This window comes from Panthera uncia (assembly GCF_023721935.1).
Source record: "Panthera uncia isolate 11264 chromosome A3 unlocalized genomic scaffold, Puncia_PCG_1.0 HiC_scaffold_12, whole genome shotgun sequence".
Classification (NCBI taxonomy): Eukaryota; Metazoa; Chordata; class Mammalia; order Carnivora; family Felidae; genus Panthera; species Panthera uncia.
In genome coordinates this window covers 3,481,653-3,488,935 of record NW_026057579.1, presented here as the reverse complement: position 1 = coordinate 3,488,935, position 7,283 = coordinate 3,481,653, and the positions used below count along the sequence as shown (strand labels likewise).

General features: G+C 42.5%; 1 pseudogene; it reads left to right on the top strand.

Moving 5' to 3' along the window:
• Window positions 1–2,567: 2,567 nt before the first annotated feature.
• Window positions 2,568–2,722, top strand: LOC125937443 (60S ribosomal protein L39-like; annotated as a pseudogene).
• The last annotated feature ends 4,561 nt before the right edge of the window (window positions 2,723–7,283 follow it).

Below are 7,283 nucleotides of genomic sequence, written 5' to 3'. Positions count from 1 at the left end.
AGTTTGGAGCAATGGGTGAAGACACCCAGGATCATTGTCAGTGAAAGTGATTTCCCAGAGGCAGGAGAGTCTGTCTATTACAAGACATACTATCCTTCAGCTTATAGGGGAATGGCACTGGATGGTAATTCAAATCAACAGAAAGCAGTGAAAAATTTCTATACAGTTACTTACATAAAGAATTATCAAAACCATACATGCATTTTTTCTCTTAACAGATTTAAAAATATAAGATTATGTAAAATAACAATTATAACACTATATTGTTGGGTTTACAAGAATAAAAGCATGAAGGAGGGGATGGAGAATAGAACCACATTAAAGCAAATTTTCATTATTTTACCAGGATTAAATTAGTACTGAGCTGAAGCAAAGTTTTTTTTAAGATGCACATTATAATCCCAAAAGCAAATGGCAAGAAAATAACTTTAAAAAATACTAAAAGTAGGGATGCCTGGCCTTCTCAGTCGGTGGAGCATGTGACTCTTGATCTTGAGATCATAGGTTGACGCTCCACATTGGGTGCAAAGATTACTTTTAACAAAATCTTTTTACAAAAATACTAAAAGTAATCAACAATGAATTAAAATTGCATACTAAGGGCAGCTGGCTGGCTCAGTCAGTAGAGCATGCGACTCTTGATCTCAGGGCCATGAGTTCAAGTCCCATGTTGGGCATGGAGCCTACTTAAAAAAAAAAAAAAATGAAAACATTACTTAACATAAAAGACGGCAATCAAGAAGGAGAAAATAGAAAACAAATAGCAAAATGACAAATGTATAACTAAATCAATAATCATATTAAATCTGAATTCTCTAAACACCCTAATCAAAACACAGACATCGACAAACTGCATAAAAAAGCAAAACCCAATTCTATCTGTAAGAGATACAACCTTGATTCAAAACACAAATAGGTAGAACATAAAGTGATGGGAATAAGCTATCCCTTGCAAAAAGGAACCAAAAGACAGCAAGAGTGCTGTGCTGGGTTGAACAGTATCCTTCCAAATTTCGTCTCTACTGAGAACCTGTGAAAGCAACTTTATTTAGTAATATGGTTTTTGAAGGATGTAATCAAGTTAAAGATAAGGTCATACTAGATTTGAGTAGGCCCTAATTCAATGACTGATATCCTTATAAGAGGAGAGAAATTTGGACAGGGAGACAGAATGCCATGCAATGATGGAGGCAGAGATTGCAGTAATGTATCTATCAGCCAGAAGCACCAGGGACTACTGACAACTACCAGATGCTAGGAAGAGACAGAGAAGGATTCTTCCCTAGAGCCTTGAGAGAAAGTATGGCCCTGATGACACCTTAATTTCAGACTTCTAGCCTCAGAACTGTAAGAGAATCAATTTCTGTTGTTTTAAGCTACCCAATTTGTTAGCAGCCCTATAAAAAAAATGAGGGTTGCTGGGGTGGCCCACTTGGTTAAGCATGGGACTTCAGCGCAGGTCATGATCTCATGGTTCATAAGTTTGAGCCCCACGTTGGGTCAGCTCAAGCCCCACTTTGGGAACCCCGCTCCTCTCTCTCTCTCTGCCCTTTGTGGGACTCTCTCTCTCTCTCTGCCCCTTCCTCACTTGTGCCCTCTCTCTTTCTAAAAAAAAGGAAGAAAGAAAGAAATAAAGAAAGAAGGAAAGAAAGGGAAAGAAAGGAAAGAAAGAAAGAAAAGAAAGAAAGAAAGAAAGAAAGAAAAGAAAGAAAGAAAGAAAGAAAGAAAGAAAGAAAGAAAGAAAGAAATTAATGAATACAAGGGCACCTGGATGGCTTAGTTGGTTAAGCATCTGACTTCAGCTCAGGTCATGATCTTCTTACGGTTTGTGGGTTCGGGCCACACGTTGGACTCTGTGCTAACAGCTCAGAGCCTGGAGCCTGCTTCAGATTCTGTGTCTCCCTCTCTCTCTGCCCTTCCTTGCTCATGCTCTCTCTCTCTCTCTCTCTCTCTCTCTCTCTCTCAAAAATAAAATAAACGTTAGAAAAAAATTGGGAAATCCTTGAATATTTAAAAATTGAACAACACACTAATAAATGGCCTATAGATCAAAGAAGAAATCACAAGGGAACTTAGAAAATTGTTTGAATTGAAATAACATGAAAACACAACAGATCAAAATGTACTGGATGCAGCTAAAGCAGTAGTTAGTGGGAAATGTATAGCTTTAAAATCCATAAAAGGAAAAAAAATCAGGAAATTAGAATTCATGGAAATGTAAAACTTTTGCACTACAAAAGACATCATTAAAATTGAAAAGATAAGCCACAGTCTGAGAGAAATATTTACCAATCATATATCTGGTGAAAGAATTCTTGGGGTGTCTGGGTGGCTCAGTTGGTTACATGTCCAACTCTTGATTTCAGCTCAGGTCATGATCTCATGGTTCGTGGGTTCATGCTCCACATAGGGTTCTGTGCTGACAGTGTGGAGCCTTCTTGTGATTCCCTCTCTCCCTGCACCACCCCCCGCCAAATAAATAAATGAACATTAAAAAAAAAAAAGAATTCTTACTTCTCTCTCCTTTTCTCAGCCATTGTGCTGTGTGCGGTTGACCGTTCTTTGCCATGTCGTCTCACAAGATGTTCAGGATCAAGCGATTCCTGGCCAAGAAACAAAAGCAAAGTCATCCCATTCCTCATGGATTCAGATGAAAATTGGCAATAAAATCAGGTACAACTCCAAGAGGAGGCATTGGAGAAGAACCAAGCTGGGTCTATAAGGGATCGCACGTGAGGTGGCAGACATATTTATGCTGCATGAAGGTTACGCCCTCAGATCCTATCACTCTGTAAACATCACTACTACTTGAACAATGGATATGTTTTATCGGGGAAATGATTTTTCTCTCTTACATGCTTCTGCACCAGTAGGTTAGTTCAACAATACATATGTGAGACCTTCTGTTTGGGGGAAAAAAAGAATTCTTACAAGTCAACATAAGAAGACAACCCAGTTAAAAGTGGGCATAAGATTTAATAGACTTAAATAGATTCAATAAACTTTTCACCAAAGAAAGTACGTAAAAGGCAAGTAAAAAGATGCTCAAGAACAACATAATCATCAGAGAAAGGCAAATTAAAGGCATGAGACACCACTACATAGACAGCTTAATGGCTATAATAAAAAAGATAATATCAAGTGTTGTCAAGGATGCAGAGAAACTGAGATCCTTGTGCATTGCAGGTGGGAATGTAAAATGGTAGGTTTTCTTTGGAAAACAGTTTGGCAGTGTCTTAAGAAGTTAAACATAAATTTACCATTTTACACACAGCAATTTATTTCTTAGGAATCTACCCAAGCTGGATCTACCCAAGGTTGTTTCAGCTGGGCTGCAACCAGTAATCTAGACGGGCTGGCAAGTGATCTGCCTGGAGGAGCAGGGGCCTGGTTTTTGGAGCAGAGGCTTGGAAGTGAAATGAGAATTTCAGTAGGATCGCTGAGAAAACAGAAGAGTCACTCCTTTGCTCTACTCTAGGGCTGGGAGCTCTATGAAGAGGTAGTCTTTCCCTTTCAGTAGAGCCATCAGGGGGCACTTACATGGTCTTTCCAGCTTTGGGAGAACACCAGGCCACACAGCCCAAAGAAGGGTAGGATTCACCCTGAGGAGCACTGCAGGCTGGTGAACCACAGAGGAGGCTTGGTGAGGCTTGGCATGAGAAGGAAAGCATCCTCCCAGGAATATCTGAGGGGAAGAGAATTTCCTAAGCCTCAGGAGTTATGTAAGTGAGGGAATGAACTAGCAAAACCTTGATGCTATCCTCAGTGATACCCCAGGGCACGTGAGCTTTAGGGATAAACTGGGTAAGGAAGATGTAGCCTTTGGCCTTTCCTCTGGTCAATACAGATGGGACTCAGTTTCCTTCCACTGTGGATCCATTTCAAAACTCATTTCTTCTAAGAAATTTTCCCTGATGCGTCTCCGCTCTCTCAAATGCCTCTAGTATTCCTGCCTCCTTAGCACCATTAGTTATTATAGTTTTATTGGAGGGGAAAATTTTTCTTACATTTATTGATATTTTATTTGATTAAGTTTATTTTTATTTAATTAAGTCGGTTATTCACAGGCCCGTTACTCTATGTGCAAACTGTGAGCACACATCATGCTGTAGCAACATGACCCAGGCAAAAAGAGAGTATGTGCTCCAGCAGAGGCCTCTGGATGGGAGGCACAGGCATCACCTCACGGTCACTGACAGCCTGTGACTCTAGGTTTTGCAATGTCCTTTGAATGCAACTCACTGAGTTATTTTTCTATTTTTCTTATTTTCCTTTATCTCTGTGTGGGAGCTACTACATTCATCCAGGAAGAACAGGAAATAGAGGAGAAAATGACTCCAGTGCCACATGGACATGAGCAGCTTCCTCCTACATGTTGAGATGTGAGTGTTTCTACAAGGTATTCCTGTCCCCACAACTGTCACCCCAACTCAGAATTCTAGAAACTGTAGGAATATTTGCTCCTCTAGTTAAATTCCTCTAACTAGCATCCAGAAAAAAATGTAAGCTTCCCCAGGGAACAGAGCTCTGTGAAGGCAGGGACTTTGTCTTATGTCCTCTGTGCCTTGAACACTGCCTGGAACAAGAATGTGTTAAATGCAGGTTTTCTAGACCAGAAAGGTATGAGTGGCATGCCTCTTCAGGGAGGGGTGTTGAAAGGCTTCCATTGAAAAGGGAACCAGTCTTACCTTGCTAAAGAGCAACTAAGACCTAAGTCTAAAGAAATAGTAAGTCTTATTTTATTTAGCACAACTGTGAGGCAGAAAATGCTAGCTAATTAAAGGTTTTGATTAATAAGGACTTTATGATCCATCTGGTACATGGTTCATCAGCTTTGGAAGGGTTAATGCACACTTCACATTAAAACTCCATCTAACACACTTTCACTTGACCTTGATGATGATCAGGGTATTTCAAAGACTTTGGCTGAAGTAGTGTGGTAAATGTGGTAAGAGAGATACAATGGGGAGACTTAATTAAAAGGCTGTGACTTTGAAACTGAGAATGCTGTCTTCAATGAGCCATTGCAGGCTGTGATGCATGGAGAGATGTGATGAATGCTGTGTTTCAGAAAGATTCATTCGGTGATGATGTTCAGGGAAGATTGGAGAGGGAAAGGGGCTGAAGCAAGAAGAGCAGCTAGAAGACAGGTGCAGTACCCAAAGCATGAAGTGAGCGTGGTAACGTTAGAGACGATGAGTGAAAAACAATTTTGAGTTGTTTGGTGTCCAAGTATAGGACACAAAGAGAAGGGAGAGGGGAAAGTGTAGTTGAGGATTTTGAGCTTGTTTCTTAGGAGTATGACCCTCAGGCCCTTCTAAGAAAAGTCCTTGATTTAGAGGCTCCAAGTCTGGCTAGCCATGTCCTCCCTATGGATGAGACTTTTGTGGGGTCAAAGGGATATGGCCACCCAAAGACAGTTCCCTCCCACTTTCCAGAATATGCTAGGTACCTGAGAACCAGAATACTGTCTAAATAGCCCAGCTCTTGTCCTGAACCTGCACTGGCTTCTTCCCTGGGTCTATTGTCCCAAGGGTCAATGGCATTGCTGTGCACCCCTAGGACCAAGCAGTGGCCAAAATGTAGCTGTTTGTGGGAGGTGCTGGGTGAATGGATGGAGCCTGAATTTCCTGGATGTAGCGTCCCCATGCATGTGTGCATGGCCCTTCGTGGTGCAGAATGGAGTCAAGGAAGGTAAGAAACGGGTGGGCCATGGTCAGAGGCCAGGGCCATCTCTTCCAGTATTTCCTACTTTTGGCATTGAACTTCCATGAATCTGAGCATTTAAAAAATCTTGGCCTTTCAGGTCATCCTTATCAATATATATTTGTAAGGTGGGAAGATAGGCATTTTACCTAGCAGCTTATTGGCATGGCTTATAACTTTAAAATATTTAGACATATGGTAGACATGTAGACATATGGCTTCCATTTGTACTCTTGTCCTACAACTTTAGATGTGGCCTTGCTTTTTAGCCCAACATATTCTTTAGTTATAAAGTGTCTTTGTAGGACACTTCTACAAATCTCTCTTGCTGAGAGTTTACCTATTGAATTGTCCCTTAAAATAGCTAGTTCAGTTTTTTGTTAACCAGCTTCCCAGTTTTTAAAATTATTAATTTGTAATTCCTCGTGTATCCTAAATATGGGTCCTCTGTCCGATAGGTATGTATACACACACACACACACACACACACACCAGACATCATATCCTATTCTGTGGCTTTCCTTTTGATTCTCTGGATGGTGTCTTTGGATAAATAAAAGTTATTTTTAAGGTTGTCAATTCATCCGTTTTTTCCTTTACTCCTAAAGATTTTTATGTTCTCTTTAAGATCTTTACCTAGAATAAGATCATAAGATTTTCTCTCTTTTTTAAGATTTTCTCCCGTTTTCTTTTAAAAGCTTTCTTGCTTTACTTTCACATCTACATGCATCAGATCACAATGAATCTGCAACTGCTTTTGTGAGTGGCAGAAGTCAAGATTAATTTTGTTTTCCAAATGTATATCCATTGACCCAGCTTCATTTATTGAAAAGTCCATCCTTTTTCCCTTTGTACTGCAAAGGAACCTTTGAACCTTTATTATGAACCAAGTGACTACACGTATCAATAGACAGATAGCGTTCCTTTGGTCTGTTTGTCTCTCCTGTGCCCAAACCGTACTCTCTTAATTACCACAGCTTTGTACTTACTTAAATACTGTAACTTTTATAGGTCTTGACATCTGCTAGTGTTGTGTTCCAACTTTCTTCTTCAAGATTGCTTTAGTTATTCTCGGACCTTTGCATTTCTGTATAAATTTTAGAGCTGCCTTGTCCATTTACATTCCGCAGACTTGGGACTGTGCCTTGGAACTTTTCAATTTTACCCATAAAACGTCCCTTCGCAACAGTGGGTGGAAGAGCCGCAGCGACGCGCGCAGAAAGGGATCCTCCGCCGGTACCGCCCCCTGGATGGGACCCGGGACTCAGGGGCACGCGCCCAGTCTCCGGTGTCCCCACGCTGCGCCAAGGCCGCGCTCGCCCCCGCCAGCCCCCGGGCGACCCCCAACCGGGTCCGAGACGCGCTGCGGAGCCGGGGCGCACGAGCCCCCCACCCCCCGGCCCTGGCGGGGGCGGCCGCGCGGCATCACGGGGCGGAGGCGGGGCCGCGCCGGCAGGTGGGCGCGGCCTCCGGGCTGACGCGCGGGCGCCGGGCGCAGCGCCGCCCGCGCCCCCCGCCACCAGGGCCCCGCCCGCGCCCCGCTGGGGGTCGCCCGGGGGCTGGCGGGGGCGAGCGCG